The sequence below is a fragment of the Megalops cyprinoides genome, unplaced genomic scaffold, assembly GCF_013368585.1.
Source record: "Megalops cyprinoides isolate fMegCyp1 unplaced genomic scaffold, fMegCyp1.pri scaffold_105_arrow_ctg1, whole genome shotgun sequence".
In the NCBI taxonomy this organism is placed as follows: domain Eukaryota; kingdom Metazoa; phylum Chordata; class Actinopteri; order Elopiformes; family Megalopidae; genus Megalops; species Megalops cyprinoides.
Genome location: NW_023494608.1, coordinates 28,542 through 44,038, shown reverse-complemented (window position 1 = coordinate 44,038; position 15,497 = coordinate 28,542). Strand labels below are relative to the sequence as shown.

Here is a 15,497-nt window from a genome sequence, read left to right as displayed (position 1 = left end):
CTGATACGCGAAACGTTAGGAGTTTGTCTTGTTATTTTGAGATACAAGCAATTTGGACAAAGTTGTGTGTCTTTTCTTTTTTTAAAAAGGTTTTTATTAAAAGTTTAAATAAAAAAGTACAATTTTAATCTGATTAGTCACAAGAGGCTTCCCCCACCACCTGTAAAGAGAAGAAAGGTGAAAAAGTTAAATACAGCGGAAGGAGACCTGAAGGCCGGGGCCTGTTGGATTCCCCCAGGGGCAGTGGATCCCGTTCTGGGCAGGAGAACTTTAAACTGAGCATTGCTCACTCCCTGGTAACCATCTTGTGGTTTCTCTCTTGAACTTTATGCCACGGACGGAAGTAACACAAAGCCATCCTGGGACCGCACGCCAAGAGAACCTTCTTCTCGTACCCACCAGCCGAAAGGAGAAAGGAAGGGTGAGAGCCCTGAAAGGGGAAAACCTGTTTCTTATCACAGTGGTGTTTAGGCCTGTAACTGTTCAGATTAAAATTTGGAATGTTGTTAAAGAATAGATACATGGCTTTGGCCAATATTCAGAATGAAGACACTGTTGAGGCTGTACAGGAGAACCTTCCCCCTCCCTCTCTCCCCTCCCTTGCACCTTCTGTTCCTCCAAGGCTTAACAAACAAACAACAAAGGAATATTTCAAACTCATGCAAGCAATCCATCACATTCAAATAGTAAATCAGGCAGTGGAGTCCAAAACATTTCCCAAAGGTATGATGAGGCAAGTGAATAAATTAACAGATTTCATAAAGCCATCCTCTCCTTCTGAGCAAACTAAAAACAAAGTGAAGGAGAACACTTTGAGATGGATGGACACTAACATGACAATATTACAAATGCACTACGACGGAGTGATTGCCTCAATCACTCAGTCATTGGGCCCTTTTGATCAGGAGGCCTTCAATATGGCAATAGTTTGGGCCAAGGCCCGCTACAAACATAAGTTTAATAGAATGATCTGTGAAAGAGTGATGGAATTGCTTACACCCCAGACTACAACACCACATTCTAGGACGCCTGGCACTACTTCACCTACCTTGTGTCCCCAGATGCATATGAGTCCAGTTGAGATGACTGATATGGATGCTCCGTCTCTGACTGTACCTACCTATGCCCAGGTAGTTGCGGGCCAACAGGGCCCCATTAGTAGGCCTGCTACCCCCAGGCAGTCTTGCCCTATAGCTGCAACACATAATGGTGAAACAGGAACCCTGAAAAAAGAAACAATGAAACTTACCTCTGATGAGAATTCCTCCGTGTGCGTGCCGCCTGCAGCTCAGTCGAGCACCCTACAACAGAAAAACAAAATTTTAGTACAAGCAGAAATTCATCACCATCCTGCTGAGAATATATCTGTGGTACCTACCTGTAGGCCGGGCCAGGTGGGCCGTAAAGCTGACAATGGGGCCACCCTGGGAGATACAGAACAATCTCAGTTTGATACAGCTTCACATGTACCTGATATTACACTGTCCCACACAGGCTTAGACTCACCTGCCACTTCTGGGGCATGCTGGGAGGTCCGAGTGGGGGACGGTGAGGAGGGGGACCTGGTTCAGAAACAGGATAATCAAATCACTTTGCCGGAAAATGCTTCTGCAGCTTCTGTTGTTTTGGGAAAACAGAGCAATGTCAGTATAAGTACAAATGACATGATTTTGGCTTTATCACCCACAGGCAGGTCTAGTTCAACCAGACAGACCGATGTCCAGTCTCCAGCACAGCACTTACCCCCGCGGGGGGAGCCTCTCTCCGAATCCGTGACTCTGGGGGTGGTACAGGACATGATGAAAGGGGCAAATAAAGGGCAAAATCCCATGAATCGACCCCAATCTGAGTCCTCCCCTCAAACCCTAAGAGACACGGTCTCGGAGAGAGAGCCTGTTTTCTACCCCAGGGGCCACCCACGGTCAGATCGCAAACTCTATGACTGGCGCTTTACAGCAGAGAAGCCAATAATTTTCATTGGTGATTCAAATTTGAAAAGAATTCCTTCATTTAAAAATGAACAAATTCAAATTGATAGTTATCCAGGCGCCACATTCTACCACATTAATGGCGTGCTCAAAAACTGCCCAGTCTTCCAGTCCACGCAAAAAGTGATCCTTTCTTTGGGGATCAACAATAAAGATCAGGATCCTAGAAAAACAGCAATTAAACAGTTACAGCAATTACTTACAACAGCACAGAGAGTTTTTCCGAATGCAACATTGTTCGTGCCCGTGATTATGTTTTCTCCCAACTTAACAGAACTGCAGAAGTCTAACTTAACTATAATCAATAAATATATTGCCACGTACTGCACACCTTTGTTGGAGATACACAACAGTTCCTTCTTCACTACAGGTGATAACATTCACTGGACTCCAACCACGGCAAATAGGATATTTCAGCACTGGTGCCGGCAGTTAAACTTCTAGGGGGGGAGAAGCGGTCACGATCTCCCCAGCTCTTGGAACACAGTAATGTGCTTAACCTCTCACTTACCTTTCAGCTCTCCGAGGCACAGGTGGAAGTGTTGGAGAGAGGCCTAACCTTTATTCCTCTCCCCAACCAGGATATCCGGCGGGACCTCTGGAGGGACATCCATGCCTTTCATAGGAGAATAAAATTGTTAGATTATTTTGGTTCAGATACACAGACAGAACAGATACCATTTATCCTCCCTTCATATTGGGAACCGGAAACTGCACAAGTGAACCCTGTTATCAGACAGTTAATACGGAAGGACTTAATAACAGCAAAGTCACATACCTGTTCCATAGCCCGTACAGATAATCTCTCTACTGTACAGAGAGCAGCCATTAGGGAACTCTGTCAGAATAGAGAGATAATCATTAAACCTGCGGATAAGGGTTCTAAAATAGTCATTATGGATAAACAACAATATCTATTGGAAGCAAACCGACAACTCTCCAATACTAAACATTACATGTCGGTACCAGTATCTTTACAAACACAAACACAAAAAGAAATTCACACTATAATACAGGATTTGTATTACAAGAAATACATTAACCGTAAACAGCGTGATTTCTTGTTAGGCCCAAACACACCTAGAAACAGAATCTTCTATTTATTACCCAAGATCCATAAAGATCCGAAGGCATGGACGGTCCCTGGGGAGGTCCCGCCGGGGCGACCCATCGTATCGGACTGTGAGAGTGAATCATATAACATAGCGCAGTATATTGATCATTACTTGAATCCTTTAGCGCACGGACATCCGAGTTACATCAAGGACACGTACGATTTCCTACACAAGATTAAGAGCATAACGGTAACCCCTAACACATATCTGTTTACAATAGATGTGGATAGCCTATATACTAACATAGACACCGAGGCTGGGTTACAAGCGGTGGGTAATGTACTTGGTAGAAATCCGGATCCTGCGCGACCAGACGAACATTTGCTTCAGCTTCTGCATATCAGCCTTACAAAAAATGATTTCATTTTTAATGGCAAACATTATTTACAGATATCGGGAACGGCCATGGGTAAGAAATTCGCCCCAGCCTACGCAGACATCTATATGGCCGAATGGGAAGCGGAGGCGTTAGCTAAATGCACACTCTTACCCGTGGCCTACTACCGATATCTGGATGATATTTTTGGTATCTGGCCTTACAGTTTTAAAGAATTTGAGGAATTTTTTCAGATATTGAATACGCACCATCCTTCAATAAAGTTGAAATATGAACTGGATTCGAGGTCCGTGAATTTCTTAGACACCACGGTCTTCTTTACTGCGCAACAGTCGGCTAATAGCAAATTGGCCACGAAAGTTTATTTCAAAAGTACAGATACTCATGCTTTGCTACATAAACAGAGCTATCACCCTAAACATACATTTAAAGGCCTAGTTAAATCACAGATACTCAGATTCCACAGAATATGTACCTTCCAGGAAGATTTTGAAATCGCCACGACGACGCTGTTTAAAGCGCTGCGAGGCAGGGGGTACTCGAAGAGGCTATTAAGATATGCAAAAGCTGAAGTTTTAAAAGGCTTGGCCCAGGTGCAGAGGAAGGATGAAACGAACATCGTTCCCTTTATCACCACCTATTCGGAGTCCAATAAAACATTGATTTCAAAAATTAGGAATAACTTTAGGAATGTGCAGAATCAATTACCGGTATTTCAGCCATATAGAATAATTGCGGCCTTCAGGAGAAACAAGAATTTAAAGGACCTACTGGTACGGTCCAGTGTACCGTCGAACATAGATAACTCACAATTATGGGTCCGTAGATATTTTCAACACAGTTCTTATCTGGTAAATAAGTACAGTGGGGAGGGAGCACCAGTCTGGAAAAAGATATCAATTACAGACAGAAGTGTGATTTACGCAATTACCTGCAACACCTGTGGCAAGCTTTATATAGGAGAGACGCAGCATACCATAGCAACACGGCTAAAACAGCACTTGTATAACATCCAAAGATTTCATCTACAGACTGAACTTACCAGTCATTTTCAAATTCATCCGGTTTCTGGTTTAAAGGTGTCAGGCTTGGAAAGTAATCCCGGGTGGTCCAATGGGGAGAGGAGGATGAGGGAAAGAGTGTGGATAATGAAGTTAAGAACAATTGCACCCTTGGGGCTTAATGAAAGGAGGGGGTAGGGTGGGGAGGTGGGGCTCCTCCTGGTGGTGAAGGGGGATAGAGGGGGGATTAGCACTTTATATATGGGGGGGCCAGGGGAGAGGCAATAATGAATTGATTTACCTTTAATGGTCTTTTTGATGAATTGCTCACTAATCATGTGAATAAAGTTTTCTTTTTCCCTTTCTTTTGATCTTATATATGTGTATGTGAATTTGTGGATTTTATTATGCATGTCTTTTAAGCACTTATTTTTGACAACAGCACTTGCATGGCTGCCTCTCGTCCTGGAGCCCACATATAAATGAAATATTTATATTAGTATTGCTTCCTTTTCCCTTGATGCCACCCGGGGGAGGCGCGGCCTTCCCATCCTAGCCCTACTCTGAACCCAATCTAGGCCCTGACCCCAACCCCAGCCCACACCCTAACCCTAACTTAGATCTTGGCCACACCTGTGGCCCTAACCCCAACCCTGACCCCAACCTGATTTTGGGCCCTGACCCTAATCAAGGCCCTAACCCCAACCCTGACCCCAACCCTACCTGGGGCCCTGACAGCGGTGGCCCCAACCCTAATTCTAACCCCAACCCTACCTAGGGCCCTGACCCTAATCGTGACCCTAACCCCAACCCTGACCCCAACCCTAACTGGGGCCCTGACTATCATGGCCCTGACCCTAAGGCTAACCCTAATGGGGGCCCTAACCCTAATTGTGGCCCCAACCCTAGCTCTGACCCCAACCCTAACTGGGGCCCCAACTGGAGTGGCCCTACCCCTAATGTTGACCCCAACCCTAACTGGGGCCCTAACCCTAATTGGGGCCCTGATCCCAACCCTAACTGGGGCTCTGGCTGTTTTGGCCCTAACTCTACTGTGGACCCCAACCTCAATCTGGGCCCTGACCCTAACCGGGGCCCTAACCCCAACCCTGACCCCAACCTTGAATCGGGCCTGGACTGCAACCGTGGCCCAAACGCTAGCCCTAACTCCAGTTGGGACCCTAAGAACAGGTACAACCCTAGGGGAAGATACAATAGGCCAGAGCACTGAAGAGCTTTGTGCTCCTTTTTTTTTTAAAAGAAAACACATAACAAAACAACCTAACCCTAACCCTAACCCTAACCCTAACCCTAACCCTAACCCTAACCCTAACCCTAACCCTAACCCTAACCCTAACCCCAACCCTAACCCCAACCCCAACCCTAACCCTAACCCCAACCCCAACCCCAACCCAAACCCTAACCCCAACCCTAACCCTAACCCTAACCCTAACCTTAACCCCAACCCCAACCCCAACCCCAACCCCAACCCCAACCCCAACCCCAACCCTAACCCTAACCCCTTGGGACCCTGAGTTTTACCATGACCCTTTCCTGCTCCAAACGGGACCTATAGGGCTCCTTAGGGACCCCCCAGGGGACCCAAATCTCGCCCTGCCTCCACCTGGAGATGATATTTTAGCTGTGACTCTTTCCCCAATTCAGACTATCATTGCACCTATCATTTATACATTCTATGACAGATTGGTGTTGGGAGCTGTATTCTGGGAAACACATAGAACAAGGGGATAAAAAAGATCGGGTGGGCCAGTGCAAATTCCGGCCTGTACAGCCTGGATTATCCATCATGAGAGGGGAGTCTGGGCAAGTACAAATGGCTGGAATCTTAGAATACCTTCCTACAACCTAACTAGCCAGCGCCACTGGAATTTTCCCTTTGTTCTTAGAAATCTACCCATGTTAGGCCACTCCCGGGTCTAGAGAGGGGGGTGGGACTTCCTGTGTACCTATTTTGGAGGCTGAATTTCAAACGGTCCAATGCCTGATGAATAGAGGAGATGATAAGTTCAAAACAACCAATCATCAGACAGAACAGAGAATACAGGGGTTGTCTATACTCCACCGAGTGACATCACTCACACCAATAGGATTGTTACCAGTGCTCTTCACTTTCCCTCCCCCCTTTTTTTCCCTCCAAAATACTTCTTTTCTATATAAGTCTCTCTATTCTTTTGTCCCCTTTCTTACCTCTGAAGAAGCGTAAATCACGCGAAACGTCAGGCGCTACTTCCTTTCTCTATCCCACTTTTATTGTTTTCTTTTTAAAGAAATAAGTTTTTATCTAAGAATTTTAAAACCAATAAAGACTCAAAGGACTTTGTTTTTTATCTTGAAGATTGTTTATTCCTCTTTTTAACAAACACCAAGATGAAGACTCAGATTTTAATCAATGGACCCAAGGCCTCGAAACACCAACGGAGATGAAGAAAGGCCTACAGTGATTCCTTTCTTTCTTTTTTCCCCTCCCTTATTTTTAAGGGTAAAAGGGCCTTTTTTATTGGGTTGGTGAGTACTCCCTTCCTCTATACAAAATGTCAAACTTTTAACCCATTGAATGGAGAAAAGGACTCTTTGTATATAATAGACAACTGTTGGGACACTGGAATATCAAAATACACCAACAAAAGGCTTTGGGGCCTCCAACTGAAAGGCCACATAAGGTCAATCCAGTGGAGCCATCTGATATTGTAAGTCCTCTTTTTTGGTTTCTTTCTTTTTCTTCCTTCTTCCTCTGGGGAAAGTATTTAGTTTATAGGATCAAGTGTGCTGTACTCTGATTACAACTGATAAGGGAAACCTCCTGAAGGTAGCACGGTTAAATACTTGGGGAAATGTTTGAAGAATTCTCTAGAACAAAAAGGTAACAGAAAGTGACTACTGACACTAACCTTTGCCATGCAGTCAAGTTGGGGGAATCGTTTTGCTGTCTTAGCTAACCTTACTGAGAATGAAGGGGAAAATACACCACAAGGGTTAATAGCACCAGCTAGGGAGCAGGTGAGAAAAGCTGACCATGTACTAACTAAGCGATATTTTAAGTTACTACAGGCGGTACACCATGCTGAGATTGTGGACCAGGTTCTACAAACAGGAATCTATCCTCCAGGTATGCAGAAACAAGCTGGAAAATTAACATCTTTCATTAAACCCTCTTCCCCGTCGCAGGGAACTTTGGAGAAAGTACAGGAAAATACCCAGAGGTGGATGCAAAATAACATGCTGATCTTGAAAGACCACTACGACTTGGTCATTGTTAGCTTGTTACAAGGCCTAGAGAATTTGGATTCCTTAGCCTTTACTAAGGCCGCCTCTTGGGCAAGAGCTAGATACAAGCACAAACTAACCACTAGCTCTATTAACATGGTCAAAGAAATGCTCTCTTCTTCCCCCACTACAGCACCTCAGACTGAGAAAGTATCCCCCATAGAGGACTCTACAGGCCCTCCCGCTAAACCCTCTACTGTTGTTGAGGTACAAATACATAATAATGCCCAATTTCTGTCCAATGTACCGGATCTGAATGACAAACCAGGCTCTACTACTGTACAGTTAGATGGCAACAGTACAGTCCATAGCCCTCCATCTCCCAGTCTCACTGCTCAGAATATACCTGCAGAGCACGGGCCCCCTGTAGAAAGGGGCCCAGGTGAGGTTCTACTAGCCCCTGTCACTATCTTAACGGAGAGGAATCACGAGAATGTACCTATGAATTTAGCCAGAGAAACTAGAAATAATGTGGTGGTACATATGGCTGATGACATTGCCTCTCTTCCCTCAACAGATACGCCCCAGAATACTCCTCTTTCTGTGTCCGCTAATAACAGTCCTAAGCTAACTATGGCTCCCAATGAAGGCAGGGGATTGCAAGAAATGATGATGGGTCATACAATCAAAAAGGGATATACCTTTGATGATACCCAATCTGAGTCTTCCTCTTCCTCTCCCCTAACACCTACTAGGGCCCTAACCGTGAAAACAGAGAATAGCGTGGACACAAGTAATTTCCCAGAACTGCCAATAATGCAAGGGAAATGCCCGAGGAGATACCCGAGGAGTAATAGAAAAATTTATGAATGGGAATTGGACATACAGAAACCAATTGCGTTCTTGGGGGATTCAAACTTAGGCCGCATACCACAATGTACATATTCCAATATTCAAATTGATAGTTTTCCAGGGGCTACGTTTTATCACATGTGTGGACTACTTAGGAAATCACCACCCCACCCCGAGACTCGGAAAGTGATCTTTTCTCTGGGGATAAACAACAAACAACAACAGAGAGCCACAGCTGTTAAGCAACTGCAACAACTTTTGAATACAGCACGGGAAGTTTTCCCCAATGCTCAGATTTATGTTCCCATCATTAACTTTTCGGACAGACTACCAGTCCAGGAACAACATAATCTTAGAGCCCTAAATGAATACATCTCTAAGAATTGTATGGCACTGTTAGACCTTCATCCCCTTAGATTCCAGGTCCACCCGCATGATCCGATACATTGGACAGACACCACGGCGGGAAATATATTAAGGTACTGGCTTCAGCAGTTAAACTATTAGAGCGGGAGAAGTACTCTCCTACTCCCCAGTCCTCTAATATCATGAACCTTTCCTCCTCCTTACAGCTTGGACCTGCAGAAATCAGCCTCCTGGAGAGGGGACTAACTTTTGTTCCTTCCCCTAGGTCAATTAATAGGGAGGAGCTCATGAGGGATGTCCACGAATATCACCGCAAAATTAAACTATTAGACCGTTTTGGCTATGATAGAACAGTCACTATCACACCCTTTACAGAACCATCCAGGTGGGAACCGGAAAACAGTTCTCTTTCTTCCCCGATAGGTGGATTGCTTCGGAGAGATACTGCTGCCCTGACCAGACATTATAGAATCATGCCGGCCCCGGATAATTTAACTCCGGCGGAACGTCAAGCAATCCGGAGGTTGAAAAACAACCCCGATATAATCATAAAACCAGCTGACAAAGGCTCCAAGATTGTAATTATGGATAGGCAGCAGTACCTCTTAGAGGCTAATCGCCAACTGGGAAATTCAAAACATTATGCACTTTTAGAACATTCAATACAAGTTAACACACAGAAAATGATCCATCCCATAATTATGGATTTATATCATACCAAATTCATTAATAAGAAACAGATGCTATATCTACTAGGCCCGAACCCCCCAAGGCCTAGAAAACTGTATTTACTGCCAAAAATACACAAAGACCCGAACACGTGGACGGTCCCTCATGAGATCCCCCCTGGGAGACCCATTGTTTCGGATTGTGGGAGCGAGTCCTACCGGGTAGCAGAATTTCTAGATTCATATTTGAATCCCCTATCCCAGAAACACCCCAGTTACATCAAGGACACCTATCATTTTGTGGATAAGTTAAGGAGGATTACAGCTCCCACAAATACCTTTCTGTTCTCAATTGATATTGATAGTCTGTACACGAATATTGACACTGATCTGGGTCTTAAAGCTGTTAAACAGATCTTGGAACAGCACCCGGACCCGAGACGACCAGACCAACAAATATTAGATCTCCTACAGTTGAGCTTGACACGGAATGACTTTGAATTTGATGCCAGGTATTATTTGCAGATACATGGAACAGCGATGGGTAAAAAATTTGCCCCGGCGTATGCCAACATCTATATGGCAGAATGGGAAAGAACAGTGTTCCCCAAGTGCCCCCAACTTCCATTGTTTTATTGCAGATACCTGGATGACATCTTCGGCCTCTGGCAACATTCAAGGGAACAATTCTTACATTTTATTCAAATTCTCAATACTCATCACTCAGCCATTACGGTTAAATTCAACCTCCAGGAAGATAAAATCGAATTCCTAGATACAGAAATCTACTTCACTCCAACTTCAGAGGGAAGAAAGCTCCTGGGTACCAGAGTGTATTTTAAACCTACGGATACGCACGCTTTACTCCATAAGTCCAGTTTCCACCCTAGGCATACATTTAAGGGCCTAGTTAAATCACAACTAATCAGGTTCTACAGAATCTGTACGGATATTTCGGATGTAAACAAAGCTACTCGTATTCTGTTTAAGGCCCTACGGCCAAGAGGGTACTCCAGGAGCTTCCTCCGTTCTGTTCGAGTGGAAGTAAGGAAAATGTTGGAAACGGGAGGTAAAATGGACCTGGGCCCATCCGAGAACCAGATCATTCCATTTATCACAACATACTCCAATACATCTATAAAATTCAATTCAATAGTGAAGAACAATTTTCAAAAACTGCAAGAAACTTTTCCTCCAGTACGCCCATTCAGAGTGATTGCAGCATACAGGAGGAATAAGAATCTTAGAGATCTGTTGGTACACTCTGCACTTAAAACTACTAATCCAACGATCTCACAATTTATTACATTGAAATACATTCAGGGTACAAATAACACAGGGTTCCCCATTTGGCAGAGATTCCAGTCATCCACTACGAATGGAGTCTACATAATAATATGTAGCCAATGTCAATTGAAATATGTAGGAGAAACAAAAAACAGCTTTGGGGAAAGGTTACAGCAACATCTGTATCAAATCAGAAAGAATACGGTACAGACCCACTTGTACATACATTTTCGTTTACATCCAGTACAAGCACTTACGATGGCGGGGTTGGAGTCAGGAATACAATGGACAACCAAACAACGTAAATGGAGGGAAAGGTGGTGGATCCAGAAACTTAACACCTTTTTTCCAACGGGGCTCAATTCCAGGGGGTGATGCACAGGACTGGGAATCCCCAATAGTGTCTTATGGGGAGACACTTTCAGAAAATCATATGCACTTAATGGAAACACAATATACTACTGTGGTGATGTCAATTTATATTATGTGTACTTTGAATGACAAGCTGGGATCTTAGAGAGGCAGAAGGGGGTTCTTCTAAAACACTACTTGGCTTCATAATGTACTAATTTGGGGCAAGACCAAGAGGAAGAATATTATACAGATATAAAGACTGTTATGAGTTGGCCAGTCTGTTCAGAATTCAATGACAGGAAATGCATAAGTTTCTTATGAATTGAATGAAGCATGTCAATGGGTGTGGTTTTTGCATGTTTCTCTTTCCTTGTGTGAAAAAAAGTTTTGTGTGAACAAAAGAATATTATAATGCTAAAACCAAGCCTCATGCATCCAAAATAAATAAAAATTCTTATCCAGGTATTTTTTCTGGATGCATGGGCAATATACTAACTAAACACAATGTCTTTTTTTTGTATGCACTTGTATATAGTCCCTTACGGGACCTTACTCATTAACTATGCGTTCATGCATTGAATTCTGGGAAGGTAATTCCTCAAGCCCCATATATGCACTTAATTTCCCACCCTGATAAAGAAGCATGGACCATGGAGCCTGGACTCTGAGGAGTAGCATAGTACTATGCAATCAACTCTGGTTTAAAACTTATTCCTATGTGCTTTCTAATTTAGCACTCAGGAATAAGAGTTGAAAGTATGTGCTTCATATTCTAACAAAGGTAAGGCATGGTCCTAAAAATAGAATCCCCTATCTTTCTATACATATTAAAATATACTACTCTGAAACTCTCATAGATCAAAAATTAACTTCACATTTTGTAGTACACCCTCCAATATGCACTTATATCAATGAATTGGTTCAGGTTAGGGTGTACACAGAAGCTCTTAATAAAATCTGTTATTCAAAGTGCACATAGTTGAATTTCTTACCACATAACTTCACACTCTTCTGGGAGACATGAAATCTTTCTCTCTCCCCCACTCCAATAACCTTGGTTTTCTTTCCCAGGCTTATGACATTGCCCCCTGTTGCAGCCGGTTTCTTATATCCAACCTTGGTGGCTCTGGATCCTCACCTTGACTATGGGCGCTCTCAGTCCCATAACGCTCCCTACCCCAACCCTCACCCCAACCTTAACCCTGACCCCGACCCCAAACTTAACCCCGACCCTAACCCTCACCCCAACCTTAACCCTAAACCCAACCCCAACCCCAACCCCAACCCCAACCCAAACCCTAACCCCAACCCCAACCCTTACCTTAACCCCAACCCCAACCTTAACCCTGACCCCGACCCCAAACTTAACCCCGACCCTAACCCTCACCCCAACCTTAACCCTAAACCTAACCCCAACCCTAACCCCAACCCCAACCCTAACCCCAACCCCAACCCCAACCCTAACCCTAACCCCAACCCCAACCCCAACCCAAACCCTAACCCCAACCCCAACCCCTACCTTAACCCCAACCCCAACCTTAACCCCAACCCCAACCCCAACCCCAACCCCAACCCCAACCCCAACCCCAACCCTAACCCTAACCCCTTGGGACCCTGAGTTTGACCATGACCCTTTCCTGCTCCAAACGGGACCTATAGGGCTCCTTAGGGACCCCCCAGGGGACCCGAATCTCGCCCTGCCTCCACCTGGAGATGATATTTTAGCTGTGACTCTTTCCCCAATTCAGACTATCATTGCACCTATCATTTATACATTCTATGACAGATTGGTGTTGGGAGCTGTATTCTGGGAAACACATAGAACAAGGGGATAAAAAAGATCGGGTGGGCCAGTGCAAATTCCGGCCTGTACAGCCTGGATTATCCATCATGAGAGGGGAGTCTGGGCAAGTACAAATGGCTGGAATCTTAGAATACCTTCCTACAACCTAACCCTAACCCTAACCCTAACCCTAACCCTGACCCTGACCCTGACCCTGACCCTGACCCTGACCCTGACCCTGACCCTGACCCTGACCCTAACCCTGACCCTGACCCTAACCCTAACCCTAACCCTAACCCTAACCCTAACCCTAACCCTAACCCTTAACCCTAACCCTAACCCTAACCCTAACCCTAACCCTAACCCTAACCCTAACCCTAACCCTAACCCCTAACCCTAAACCCTAACCCTAACCCTAACCCTAACCCTAACCCCTAACCCTAACCCCAACCCCAACCCTAACGCATTCTGATTGGACGAAGGTTTTTCTTGAATAACTCCTGAACCATACGTCCTAGAGACTTGCAACCAGTGTCTGTCTGATATAATTCGACTATTCCACATCCAACGGTACCACCCATGACTCTCTATGACTTACTGTTCCCAAGATACAGAAAAAACAAAGTTTTTTTGGACATATCTCCGGACTCGAACGTGGTACAAGCTCGAAAGTGGAACCAATGGAAAGCCCATACCCGAAAATGGGGGGATAGGACATGGTCCCATGTCTCTAGCTCATTGCGTTCTTGAGATATCACTCTCCAAAAGGATCGTCACTTTGACGATCGTGGTTATTACCCCTATACCTAACCCTAACCCTAACCCTAACCCTAACCCCTAGCCCCTAGCCCCTAGCCCCTAACCCCTAACCCCTAACCCCTAGCCCCTAACCCCTAGCCCCTAGCCCCTAACCCCTAACCCCTAGCCCCTAGCCCCTAACCCCTAACCCCTAGCCCCTAGCCCCTAGCCCCTAACCCCTAGCCCCTAACCCCTAACCCCTAGCCCCTAACCCCTAACCCCTAAACGCATTCTGATTGGACAAACGTTTTTCTTGAATAACTCCTGAACCATATGTTCTAGAGACTTGCAAACAGCGTTTGTCTAATATAATTCGGCCATTCTGCATCCAACGGTACCATCCATGAGTCTACGACTTACCGTTCCCGAGATACAGAAAAAATAATGTTTTTTTGGACATATCTCCAGACTTGAACGTGGTACACGCTCGAAAGTGGAACCAATGGAAAGCCCATACCCGAAAATGGGGGGATAGGACATGGTCCCATGTCTCTAGCTCATTGCGTTCTTGAGATATCACTCTCCAAAAGGATCGTCACTTTGACGATCGTGGTTATTACCCCTAACCCTAACCCTAACCCTAACCCTAATGCATTCTGATTGGACGAAGGTTTTTCTTGAATAACTCCTGAACCATACGTCCTAGAGACTTGCAACCAGTGTCTGCCTGATATAATTCGACCATTCCACATCCAACGGTACCACCCATGACTCTCTATGACTTACTGTTCCCAAGATACAGAAAAAACAAAGTTTTTTTGGACATATCTCCGGACTCGAACGTGGTACACGCTCGAAAGTGGAACCAATGGAAAGCCCATACCCGAAAATGGGGGGATAGGACATGGTCCCATGTCTCTAGCTCATTGCGTTCTTGAGATATCACTCTCCAAAAGGATCGTCACTTTGACGATCGTGGCTATTACCCCTATACCTAACCCTAACCCTAACCCTAACCCTAACCCTAAACCCTAACCCTAACACCCTTAACCCTAACACCCTTACACCCTTAACCCTAACACCCTTACACCCTTAACCCTAACATCCTTACACCCTAACACCCTTAACCCTAACACCCTTACACCCTTAACCCTAACACCCTTAACCCTAACACCCTTAACACCCTTACACCCTTAACCCTAACACCCTTAACCCTAACACCCTTAACCCTAACACCCTTACACCCTTAACCCTAACACCCTTACACCCTTAACCCTAACACCCTTACACCCTAACACCCTTAACCCTAACACCCTTACACCCTTAACCCTAACACCCTTAACCCTAACACCCTTAACACCCTTACACCCTTAACCCTAACACCCTTACACCCTTAACCCTAACACCCTTAACCCTAACACCCTTACACCCTTAACCCTAACACCCTTAACCCTAACACCCTTACACCCTTAACCCTAACACCCTTAACCCTAACACCCTTAACCCTAACACCCTTACACCCTTACACCCTTAACCCTAACACCCTTAACCCTAACACCCTTAACACCCTTACACCCTTAACCCTAACACCCTTAACCCTTACACCCTTTATACCCTTACACCCTTAACCCTAACACCCTTTATACCCTTACACCCTTAACCCTAACACCCTTAACACCCTTACACCCTTAACCCTAACACCCTTAACACCCTTACACCCTTACACCCTACACCCTTACACCCTAAACCCTAACACCCTTAACCCTAACACCCTTAACCCTAA

At 45.0% G+C, this 15,497-nt stretch overlaps 1 long non-coding RNA gene across 1 annotated transcript; it reads right to left on the bottom strand.

Moving 5' to 3' along the window:
• Positions 1-201: 201 nt before the first annotated feature.
• On the bottom strand, positions 202-2,489 carry LOC118772272. The gene is made up of 3 exons (XR_005004663.1): positions 1,507-2,489; positions 1,379-1,424; positions 202-1,301 (listed from the first exon to the last, which is right to left on the bottom strand). It is a non-coding gene; the product is annotated as an uncharacterized LOC118772272 (long non-coding RNA).
• Between the last annotated feature and the right edge of the window lie 13,008 nt (positions 2,490-15,497).